Raw genomic sequence first — 12,964 nt, forward strand, 5'->3', positions numbered from 1 at the left:
TAAAGAATACATATATAGAAAAATAATTCTGGACGTAACATGTCTCAGGACATGTCACAACACGAGTCAAGATAGGACATAAACAATGTTTGAACGGAGCATGGGAAAATGTCAGAAACAAAACAAGAACATGAATATATAATACTGTAATTCATATTGTTGTAGATGATATAAAAAGACATATAAATACGATTTTGGATGTGACTAGTCACAAGACGTGTCACGACATGAGTCAAAACATGATATCAACAGAATTCAAAACGAAGCATTAAATCGTCTCAGAAATAAAACAAAAACAAATAGATGACACTGAAACTTCATTTCATTATTCATGGTTCGTTTTATGTACCATATATATTACTCCTCTAAGGGGCGAGGGTTCGATTTTATACCCACCGAACGGGACCATTGGTATGATTTTATACCCATCGTACAGAGCCATAGGTACGGTTTTATACCCATCGTACAGGGCCATAGGTATGGTTTTATACCCACCATACTACAGGGTCATAACATATCCTATTTTCTCCACTTCAATGTCAATTCATAACAGTGTCGTTTCGAAGGTTCAAATCCTAATAAATGAATGAAAAACTTGTTGGACATATACAAATCAAAGGACTCGAGACATGAAGTACAATGGATTTTGAAACTGAATAACTTTTGTACAAAGCACGAACAATCCAAATAGAACGAATCTATACACAACAAATATGAACGAAATAGTGTATGACCAAATTTTTAACACAATACATAACTTTTTAAAACATATGTAAGCCCACTTACAAGTTCGTAAAACATACGAAAGAATCAAATGGAATCAATGAATTTTATACATAGCAAAGCATGAATCAAATGGTGTACGATCAAAGTTTTAAGGCAAATATATAATATTTTAAAGCATATATAAGCCCACTTACAATTCTTGGTATGAAAACGATGGAGACTCCTAGATGGTCGAAATTTTTTTGCTTCACGTGTGTTCCTCGTTGAAGAATAGTTGCTTGAACATGGGACATACTTTTGGGTAACAAATCTTGCTTGAAAATGGACAAACCTAGGTCAAAATGTCCAGAAGATTATTCAGTGTTTTTCCTACTTGAGTCACTAAGAAGAATACCGATAAAAATGAGAATGGAAGGAATATCTCGGATTCGCATAAGTCATAAAATAGTCACCTTGAAGAAGCGACAAAGATCGTTTGAACCGTTAGATCGCTACAAAATTTGGTTAGAACGTTTAGGAGAGAGTGAAATAGATTTGGAATGGTGTAGATCTGGTTTGGATGTCAATTAAAAGCAGAAAAACAACGAAGAACACAAGCTGTTGGTTTCTCGCATGAAATCTGTGTAGTTTGATGGTGAAGGTGTTTTAAAGAAATCTAACTGTTGGATTTGGCAGAAACTTTCACAGTATGTTTAAAACATATTGTGATACGTTTTGAACGGTGAAGATGGAATTTGATGGTTAGAAAAAGGGACAAACTAAGGTTCTGGTTCTGGAGTTTTGGTGTGTTTGATGTGAGATATCTATGAAGATTTTTGAATGTACAATAAGAGGCTGAAAAGGGGGCAGTTTTGCAGCCTATTATGGGACTAAATATGTCTTGATTTCATGGATTAATGGAGGAGAATCTACACTGAATATGTGTTGATTTGTGTCCAAAGTTTCAGCCATTATTTCCTCTAGTAAAAAGGAAAGGATGCAGATACCAAGTTGAGATACTTGTTTCCTAAATTTGAAGAACTTGGAGCCAAGTTCCGAGTTCTCACATCCCTTCCTCCTTACTGGAAGTTTCATCCTCGAAACTTGATTTGTCTCTTAAAGTCTCCTAGTTGTCATTCAACTAATGCTCCATTAATTTGTAAGGTCATCGAGTCACTATATCAACTAACTAAAACCACATTGATGTTCATACTTAAAAATCATAGGTTAATTAATATACTCACTGACATCATTTCTAAGACTAAGCTATAAATTTCCAATATCTGTCTAGGCTCTTAAATACTAATTACAAAATCAATCTAACTTAAAATCAAAATATCAATATTAAATTTTGGCATAAACACAAGTTCCCAAGTGGTTTATTCTCATTATAGATCTTAATTTCTCATCAAGATCATGAACCTGATTTTTCTCTGATACCATTTCTTTCATGCCCTGAGACCGGACCTAGTTGATATCGGCGTTGTTTAACAATTTAACTTAAAAACAACAAGCTTCGTGGTACAAAATTTAACTAAAACCAGTCTATTTCATAAATAAGCTTCAAAATAAATCTTCTGTATAACTCAAAATTCAAAAATATGGGTTAAACTTGCGGAAGCGTCTTACAACTAAAAAAAATAAGAATAATAATTATAAAAGCTTAAAAAAAACTATCTTCATAAGCATTCCAAAACATGTCTTGTTTGTCCACGTCGACTTGTTCCTCATCTCTATCTAGGGAGGAAAAAAAGGATGAGTGTTTGGGAAACACTCAACAATTGGGGGACGTTCGTACACCAAAATACAGAATACATATATAGAAAAATAATTCTGGACGTAACATGTCTCAGGACATGTCACAACACGAGTGAAGACATGACATTGACAATGTTTGAACGGAGCATGGGAAAATGTCAGAAACAAAACAAGAACATGAATATATAATATTGTAAGTCATATTGCTGTAGATGATATCAAAAAACATATAAATACGATTTTGGTTGTGACTTGTCACAAGACATGTCACGACATGAGTCAAAACATGATATCAACAGAATTCAAAACAAAACATTAAATCATATCAGAAACAGAAAAAAAAACATATAGATGGCACTGAAACTTCATTTCATTATTCACGGTTCATTTTATGTCCCCTATATGTTATTCCTCTAAGGGGCGAGGGTTCAGTTTTATACCCACCAAAGGGGTCCATTGGTACGATTTTATACCCATCGTATAAGGCCATATGTACGGTTTTATACCCACCGTACTACAGTGCTATAAGTACCGTTTTATATCCACTGTACTATAGGGCCATAGGTACGTTTTTATACCCATCGTACAGGGCCATAGGTATGATTTTATACCCACCATACTATAGGGTCATACCATATTTTATTTTCTCTACTTCAAAGTCAATTTATAACAGTGCCATTTCGAAGGTTCAAATCATAATAAACGAATGAAAGACTTGTTGGACATATACAAATCAAAGAACTCGACACATGATGTACAATGGATTTCGAAACTGAATAACTTTTGTACAAAGCACGAACAATCCAAATAGAACAAATCTATACATAACAAATATGAACGAAATAGTGTACGACCTGATTTTTAACACAATTCATAACGTTTTAAAACATATGTAAGACCAATTACAAGATCGTAAAACATACGAAGGAATCAAATGGAATCAATGGATTTTATACATAGCAAGACATGAATCAAATGGTGTACGATCAAAGTTTAAAAGTAAATATATATTCTTTTAAAGCATATATAAACCCACTTACAATCCTTGGTATGAAAACGATGGAGACTCCTAGATGGTCGAAAATTCCTTGCTTCACGCGTGTTCCTCGTTGAAGAACGGTTGCTCGAACATGGGACGTACTTTTGGGTAACAGATCTTACTTGAAAATGGACAACCCTAGGTCAAAAAGTCCAGAAGATTATTCAGTTTTTTTCCTACTTGAGTCACTAAGAAGAATACCGGAAAGAAGGAGAGTGGAAGGAATTTCTCGGATTTGCATAAGTCGGAAAAGCAGTCAACTTACAGAAGCGACTGAGATCGTTGAACCATTGGATCGCTACGAAATTTGGTCAGAATGTTTAAAAGAGAGTGAAATCGATTTTGAACGGTGGAGATCTGTTTTGGATTTCATTGAAAGCAGAAAAAACAACGAAGAACAAAAGATGGTGGTTTCTCGCTTGGAATCTGTGCAGTTTGATGGTGAAGGTGTTTTTTAGAAATTTAACCGTTCGATTTAGCTGAAACTTTTACAGTATGTTTAAAACACATTGTGATATGTTCTGAACGGTGGCGATCGCATTTGATGGTTAGGAAAAGGGAAGAACGGAGGTTCTGGTTCTGGAGTTTTGATGTATTTGTTGTGAGATTTATGTGCAGATTTTTTAATGTACAATAAGAGGCTGAAGGGGGGCGGTTTTGCAGCCTATTATGGGACTGAAATATGTCTTGATCTCATGGATTAAGGGAGGAGAATCTACACTGAATATGTGTTGAGTTGTGTCCAAAGTTTCAGCCATTAGTTCCTCTAGTAAAAAGGAAAGGATGCATATACCAAGTTGAGAGACTTGTTTCCTAAATTTGAAGAACTTGGAGGCCAAGTTTCGAGTTCTCACGGGGAGCAAGTCAATGGAAGCTAAAGTGGTTAGTCTATATTGAAGCTGGCTAATGTTGACTGGTAACCTGAAGAAGTGACTGGTTTAAAGGAGCAGTTAAATATCTGAAGGGAAGAAACACGAGAGATATAAGAGCAATCGGAAGTCATCACAAGGAGAGGAAAAAATCGAGAGAGAATATCATAGTGAATAGCTTAGAGGTGTTCTTGGCTAGTGTATGATTTTCTTGGATTAATCTCTGTAATCTGATGCACTCTTGTTCAACAAAATATTGGCCGCTGTTATTCCTGTGGATGTAGACTCAATTAAAGAGTCGAACCACGTAAATCTCGAGTGTTCTTGTGTGTTCATTTCTGTTCTTATTCTCTGCTTGTCTGTGTACTTCGAGTGACCAAATTCTGCTTTGGAGTGTTTGCTTGGTGAGCGGTACGTAATTGCTCTAATAAGTATTAAACAAGCAAGTCAATATATATCATTCTTTTTAGATGGCTCATCAAGAATGAACCAATTTTAGACTTTATTCACTAAAAAATTAAAATATATTTCATGATTGCCGACAATTAATTGCACAGCCACATTTCACGTAGAATTTAGCAATCTCAAGGTTTTTTTTCTATTAATAAGCATGAGTGTTATGATGATATGGAGATTCAAAATAAAAAAAAAATTGTTCAAAATATTTTATAAAATATACCACCTGTTGAATTACAAGACACTTAGGGCATACTTGGTACAAGGAAATGAGGTGGAAATAGAATGAACATTTTCATCTCATTCCCTCTACACATGCTTGTTTTGGCATTGGAATGAGAATGTACATTCCCATTGGAATGACTATTTCCATAAACATGAGAATAGTCATTCCATCCATTTTTGGATGAAATGGTCATTCCCACCTCCCATTTTCATATTTATATGCAATCTTCTCCATATTTAAATTATTTAAACTAATATTTACTTATATAATTATAACAATATATTATAATATATATATAAATAATTATGTTATTAATTTATTATTATATTAATAATTATATTTTTGTAATATTAATTATTAGTATTATGATTTATTATTATTATTATTATTATTATTATTATTATTATTATTATTTATGAAGGTATTAATAAAAAATATCATTATTTATTTATTACAAAAATATTATTATTATTTAATATTATTTTGAAAATAATAATTAATATTATTTATCTATTATAAAAATTAAAAAAATAATATTATAATTGTATTTTATTATTATAATAAAATTATTATTATTATTATAAAATAAAAATTTAAATTATTTAAACTATATAATGATAATTTTATAATAATTTATACATCTTCAATATTAATAATAATAAAAAGCTTATGTAGTTCAAATATGATTTTTTTATTAAAAATTATTCCATATCATTCATTTTTCATTTCAATAGTATCAATCGTTGGAATGGAATGAAACAACTATTTCATTCTCAATCTCATTTCATTCCAAAATCGATTTCATTCCTACTTTATTCATTTCCAACGTACCAATCATGCCCTTATGCCAATATAAATTCCCTCCATCCAAACGTACTCTAAGCCAGGGACGTAACCAGGATTTTGCGGTAGGGGGGGCTAATTTTATATGAAAAAAATATAAATAAAACTCATAGGGTCAATATACATATTAGATTTATGTCAATATTTTATTATTCATATATCTTTCAACTTGTTTATGATTTTAAAAAAATTGAATATCAATCATGCTAGTAATGACACAAAATTTTAATATATCAATATCCTTATAAATATTTTCTATATTCAACCATGAATGTATTTCAATAATTAAATTATATTTTATAAAAAATTTGAAAATTTGATGGGTTAATGAATCAAAAAAATTTCTCTTTAAAATAAGTTGAATAATTGTTTTATATTTTATAAAGTATAATTTTTTTAATGTGATAATGTACATAATTATAGATTTACTTTGAATTTATGATGTTATTTTGTACTCAATAACATATAATGTTCAATATATTGAATGTTTCATGAAATGGTCCATATAAACACAAAATATAGAAACCTAAATAACTTAAATAAAACTCATATATATCAATAAATTAAAAAATCAAATCAATTACAAATAATAATTAATATACATAATTAACTCAATAAATAAATATATATATATATATATACACTAACTATATGGGCTGGGCTAGACTGGGCTGAAGCCCAGCCTAGCCCCCCATATAGTTCCGTCCCTGCTGAAGCCCAGGCTAGCCCAGCCCATATAGTTCCGTCTCTGCTCTAAGCTATATATAGCTTTTGCATGCCCTGTCTCCATTTAAATTTCGATATATATCATTGCTGAGGCTAGCTAGCTATCATAAACTTGAAAAATTTGGCATATGGATGTCGAACATAAAAAAAGAAAAAACATGATAAAATTCCTCCAACAATAAATTTTTTACACATGAAAATAAATTAAATATATATTTCCTTAATAAGAAGTTTAATCCTCCAAATTCTTTAATTTTTTTAAAAATTCCATTTATAGTTTTTGAGCATTTTTCGAAAATTTTCTCCATTCAACCACAATTTTATTTTCCTTTTCAACATGAATCTTAATAATCAATCCACCAAAGGGTGAATTATTTAGGGAAAATATTTTTTAGGGATTATTCTGTAATTGTTTCTTTTTCAGTTATGTCCACTAACTTTTCAATTTTTGATCTTGATACAATGACTTTTGAATTTAAGCTATTTTGGTCCATCCACCGCCAAAATGATCAATTTTTGCCAAAACATGCTGATTAGGTGATAACTAAATTGCATTTTGGTATAACAATCATTGAATGGTTCTGATGAAATACATAAAATTTGTAAATTTTGTTGATCTGTTCGACTTTTTTTTTTTGTGATTTTGCTTTCAAATAAGTTGATTTCGCACCAAAATAAAAAAAAATTCTAAATTTTTTTGTTAACATTAACTTTAATCACCGTCTAACTAGCGTTTTCCAACAAAAAAAATGGACATTTCGGTGTTGAAAATTTAAATGACAAAAATAACTAAAATTTAGAAGTTGTGGTACTAAGAAAAAATTGAAATATTACTATATTAGTGGACCAAAATAAAAGACAAGTTACTATACAAAAAAAATTTAGTTTTCAATTATTTATCATAAAAAAATCAAGTTTGAAGGCAATGACATGAATTGAGGTCTAATTTGGTTCGGGTAATTCGAACCTGTAGAGGGTTAAGGGTATCTCATTTTGGTAAATAATAAAACATTTAATTACTAAAATCGAGAAAGCCATATAAAATGATTAATTTTTTTAATAATTTTGTAAATTAAAATATAATGATAATTTCATTTCAAAATTTACCAATTAATTCAAAATTATTTATTTAAAAGATCTCTATTTTATAATAATATAGTATGATTATATCTTCCAACTATGCCGACACGTGCATGACATATTTAGTGCTGGACATGTAGATATTGCTTTCTTTTGTTTCTTTATGGTAGATATTACGATTTTTTTTTTTTTTTTTGTGTAGAATGAAATTTTGTTACATTTTTTTTTCTGTTTTGGTTGTGGGAGTTTTGTTACATTTCTGTTTCGTATATAAGATTTTGTTCGAAATTTAAATCTTGATGGAATATGAGCAATAAGCCGTCCGTAATTTCCCCTTACTTATTAATTGAAGATTTTGTACATTTTTTATATAGCCTTTTAAAAATATATCTGAAAAAGTCATGCCAAATATGTGAATTGCAGCTAAGTTGTGTGGGATATGTGTTTGGGCTAACTTTGAGGGCAGTTATGAATCCATTGAGAATTTTACAATATATTCATATTATATTATTACAGATGAAATTTTTAGCGTAATTATTTTTGTATTTTCAAAGTGCATCAACGTGTAGCTCATATGCCACCAAAATTCCTGACATGTGCACCAATTTCTTCCCCAAAACATCCTCCCCCAATACATGTTTTCATAAATAAAATAATAAAACTCGAAAGTAATATTTGATATTGTTGGAATATTATTGTATAAAATGACAATAAACAACAATGATAAATTACAATCGAAACAAAGTAGAAATTCAATTAAACAACATAAAAAAATAGTTGAATAGTAATTATCTCAACGGTTAAGTTAATAGCAATTGCAAGTGAAACAAAAATATCTATATCCAAACATAAATCGAGTGCTGAACTAATAATTCTTACAAGGGTAAAGATTCAACAGATGTATAACTTTAGCTAATAATTATTATATTATAATAGATAAATCCATAAAAGAAACTAGATTTGATCATTTTAATGGATTTTCAAATGTATTCTTCTCGTTAATTCTTTCAACATATTCAATAATTAAGAGGCAAAAACGTAATTTATCATTCAAAAACTTCCCCACTCTTCTTCACACTATCTCATTTAGGGGTATCAATTCGGGTGGGTCGGGTGGGTTCGGGTCGGATTGAAGAAAAAAATATTTAAAATCTCAACCCGAACCAACCCAAAAATGTTCAACCCGAACACAAACCCGAACAACCCGCTCAACCCGAACAACCCGATTTTTTTTTTTAGCAAAATAATTAAATAAAAATTCAAAACACAAAATAATAATAATATATTTAATCATATGATAACAAAATCTAAACTTATATATAATTTAAATTTGAAAGTTTAGTTATAGAAAATTTAAAGTTTATTTACTACAAAAAAATAAAAAAATTATTTTAAAAAATCAAAATTGTACAAAATAAACATTAAATCCAGAAAATATATTATATCAATATAAAATAAATGTTATTCAAATAAACAACATATGAAATTGTAACAAATCTTTCTTAATTATATATATAAAAATGAAATAATAAAAATATTTGGGTCAACCGAACCGAACCCGACCCAACCCGAACCCGAATAATTTTTTCGGGTTGGCTTTCGGGTCAACCCAAACCCAAAAACCCCAAACCCGAACCTGATATTTTTCGGGTTGAATCGTGTCGGATTGGCGGGTTGGGTTGGTTTTTGACACCCCTAATCTCATTATCCTAATATTTAATTATCTATATCTCATTACCCTAATGGAAGAAAAAATTATAAATAACTAGTCGTGGTGGCACACGCGATGCGTGTTCATAAAATAAATGATACGATTTTGTTATGCTTATAAACATAACAGTAAAATTAATGATGCAATATTATATTCAAGTTCTACAAAGAGGGAAAAAAATTGATATTTTTTAATTTTGAAATGTGATACACCAACATACCAAATACAGTTATTATCAACCTTTCAAATTTAATATAATAGAAAGAGATTTCAAATTTATAAAAATATATTTTGTGCACATGCAACACATGTGCTTGGTGTACTATATAACCCTCCACTTTAGTGAACTTAATAAGCATTTATTCGAAGAAAAATCGATCGAGTTCTATTGAGATAATTTTAGTTTTTCAAATAAATTAAAGATATCGAAGCCCGTAAAATTAATCAGTTTTCTTAAAACAAATATGTTATTTCACAATGTTGTTTTGACAATCAAAGAGAGTTTGTTTGTTTTCCAAGATACAAATGCTCAAAACCAGACACAAATTATTAATTTAGGCAAACAAAAAGACGTACCTGGAGGATGTTATTACTTTGAATAAGCGTTCTCAGGACATCATGGCATTGGCAACATTCTCAACAGTTTATAAACTTTCTAGTCCATCGATTGATTTCTTTTCTTCCGCCGCTTGTTTCTCTCCCTTTCCGATCCCCGCCTCGATTTTCTCTTGCGTTTTCTCTTCTTACCGTTTGTGCTTGATGTCATCAAGGTATTTTCCTCAGCAAGCATGTATCTCTTGCCTCGAGTCAGTACGATACTTCCAGATTTACTAAGTGTGTCGAGATGACTTCCCAGTAATGTCAAATGAGCCCATGGTAAAGCATCATATTGTTTTAGGATAAAGTGAGATATCTCCTCTTCAGTTGAACCATTCTTTTCATTCAACTCACTAAGTGCCCTTTCTATCATCTGCGAGGTTTCAAAGGAAAAAATTATGTAAGAAAAACTTCCATAGAGCTGCACTTGAGTCTATAATGGAAAGATAAACAAAAAAAAGGAAAACTCCAATAATTTTTTCCGTATCATGTTTTTTTTTTTTTTAACAAAAAAAAGGAAAACTTCCATAGAATAACTTTTAAATCTCCCAAATCCAAGACAACTTAAACTCAGGACAATGCCTATTCAAGCACTGGGGATAATTAGTTAGATCATTTGTGTCAAAAGCTATTTTCTCGCAATCCAATAAATATTGACGAATAAACAAGATAGGATCATGAGATTATTGAAAACCTCATACCCTGTTAACTCCTTATGTTTTGAAATTTTGAGCACAAATATCCTTGAAAACACGTATGCACAAGGAGTTGTGTGTTCAAAAAATTTAAAAAAACATGGGGAGGACATTATGTGCTCAAGATTTAAAAATACATGAAGCTAATAGATCGTTCTTTTTTCATAGGAATTATAGTAATCTCGGTATTTCACATTGTAAAGGTAGTGTGTGCAATTACTAAATCCATAAAATATTTGGCCTAACTCAAAACTGAACAAAATCCATTACCTTTGTGAGCGATGATTCTTCGAATTCATTCTCATGGTTACAAACAATGACATTATTAGTACATCAAGGCTGCACAAGGTACCTAGATGTTTGATCCCTCGTAGTACAGAACATTTAAAACATAGTGCATGGCAAAGTTTGGATAAAATAAATCCATTCACTTAAATAATTACTCCCGAAGATTAATTGAGAGGGAATCAATACATATGCAGACTAGACTACGATAAAATTTGCCAAAAAGAAACCAACAAAACTGGTATCTTTTTTAATATCCATGATCATCATCAAAATTTTCCCAGACACGAACCAAAAATGATCAAATATGCTTCATTTATATTAATTTTATTCTTCCGCAAAATTTCGAATGAATGTAAAGACTAACACAGCAATTTGCAACTTCTCTGAAAACACATCGATCGAGGACCCTCCCGCACTATAAACAAATTAGGAAATGCACAAAATCAACGTCCATGAATCTTACATCAAACACACAGGAAACGGATAAGCCCATAATCACAAAAACACACACAAAAGGTTTTAAAAAAAATAGAGATGGTTACCGCAGAATAAGGAGGATGATCGGGAGTTTTATACTCGGAAAGCCACTTGTTCACGCGATCTCGGAAAAGGGTCTTGGATGCTGGATTTGATGGCCCATCGGGGCAAGTTTCCGCAAATTCCATTATATATTCTCGAAATTGTTCCATTTCGCCTTCTGCTTTGCGATGAGTTGGTGCATTTGAGGATGGAGGGATGGTAGTAAATTATCACCCTTCAGAATATATTTGGTGCGATTTTCGAAAGCCCGGTAAATAATCCATATTGGGCCTGTGATTAAACTCACTATGTACTATCTTTACGTTTTTGCCCATCAACACCTTTTTCATTTGCACGAGTGCTCCAGAGTACTCCATATTGTGCGTTTGTATAGTCTGTGAAATTTTTTATTTTTAGTTTTGTAATTGATTTGTGTAATATGAGTAGTTTCGTAATTCGATTGGTATGAAACAGGATAGTATGAGCATTGATTATTTCGTTCGTAAGATACGATTAGGGAGGATGTATAAATTATAATGCAAGGTATGAAAAGTTGAATTGCAAGGATAAATAAAATGGCATGATACAATATTTAATGCGTTGATGTGATTTGCTCAGTTATCACTAGAGCCGTCAATTTGATTTGAGTTTACGTTAAATGCAGGTCTAAATATGTAGTAACTTGCACCTTGTTTTACGATATTAAATTATAAGCACATGATTAATGAACTATAACCCTAATTTGTCAAATGTTTAATCGGATCAGAAATGAGAAAATATGACTTCAGAACCACCGTAGAGTTCTGAAGATCCGAAGAGGTTCGGATGCATTGTTCAAGTTCGTTAGCTAAGGATGTAGTTCGAAAGATCTGAACGATCAAAACATCCGATCAGAGTTAGGCCATGCAATTAGTGAGGTATCAACCACACAATGACACGTGGGAGTTCGGAAGCTCCGAACTCAACCAACCACTTAGGTGTCAAGAGGCTTTAGACATGTCGATGCCTGTATGGATCGGAAGATCCGAAGTGGAGATCGGAGCTTTCGAATTGTCCAAGTTCGGAACGTGACATGCATGCAAAGATCAGAGATTCCGATCGTCGGATATAAATAGGGCATTTCAGCCACATTTTCAAGTGTCAATTCACAAATATCTCCTCTCATCTTGGTGTGTTCTTGGGGAATTCCAACCATATAATCGAGAGTCGGACAATAGCGAGACGCATTCGTAGGACTGTGGAGACATGCTCAGGAGTTGGGGCCTTCGACAGCAAAGGAGTGACGATGGACACAAGTATAGTCTGAGAACACTAGTAGTATTAGGGAATATATCTATTAGCTTAGTTAAATTTTTTAAGACAAGTTTTATTGATATGATAATTACTAGCTTGTAGGCATGGACCCTAGACTAGTATTGTTAGGACTGCCTTAGTGAGGTACGTAAGTAGTGA

The 12,964-nt window shown here is 31.5% G+C and overlaps 1 long non-coding RNA gene across 1 annotated transcript; it reads right to left on the reverse strand.

The window, feature by feature from the left end:
* Window positions 1–9,861: 9,861 nt before the first annotated feature.
* Window positions 9,862–11,707, reverse strand: LOC140867763 (uncharacterized). The gene is made up of 2 exons (XR_012145260.1): window positions 11,536–11,707; window positions 9,862–10,383 (listed from the first exon to the last, which is right to left on the reverse strand). It is a non-coding gene; the product is annotated as an uncharacterized lncRNA (long non-coding RNA).
* Between the last annotated feature and the right edge of the window lie 1,257 nt (window positions 11,708–12,964).

This window comes from Henckelia pumila, chromosome 4 (genome assembly GCF_033568475.1).
Source record: "Henckelia pumila isolate YLH828 chromosome 4, ASM3356847v2, whole genome shotgun sequence".
In the NCBI taxonomy this organism is placed as follows: domain Eukaryota; kingdom Viridiplantae; phylum Streptophyta; class Magnoliopsida; order Lamiales; family Gesneriaceae; genus Henckelia; species Henckelia pumila.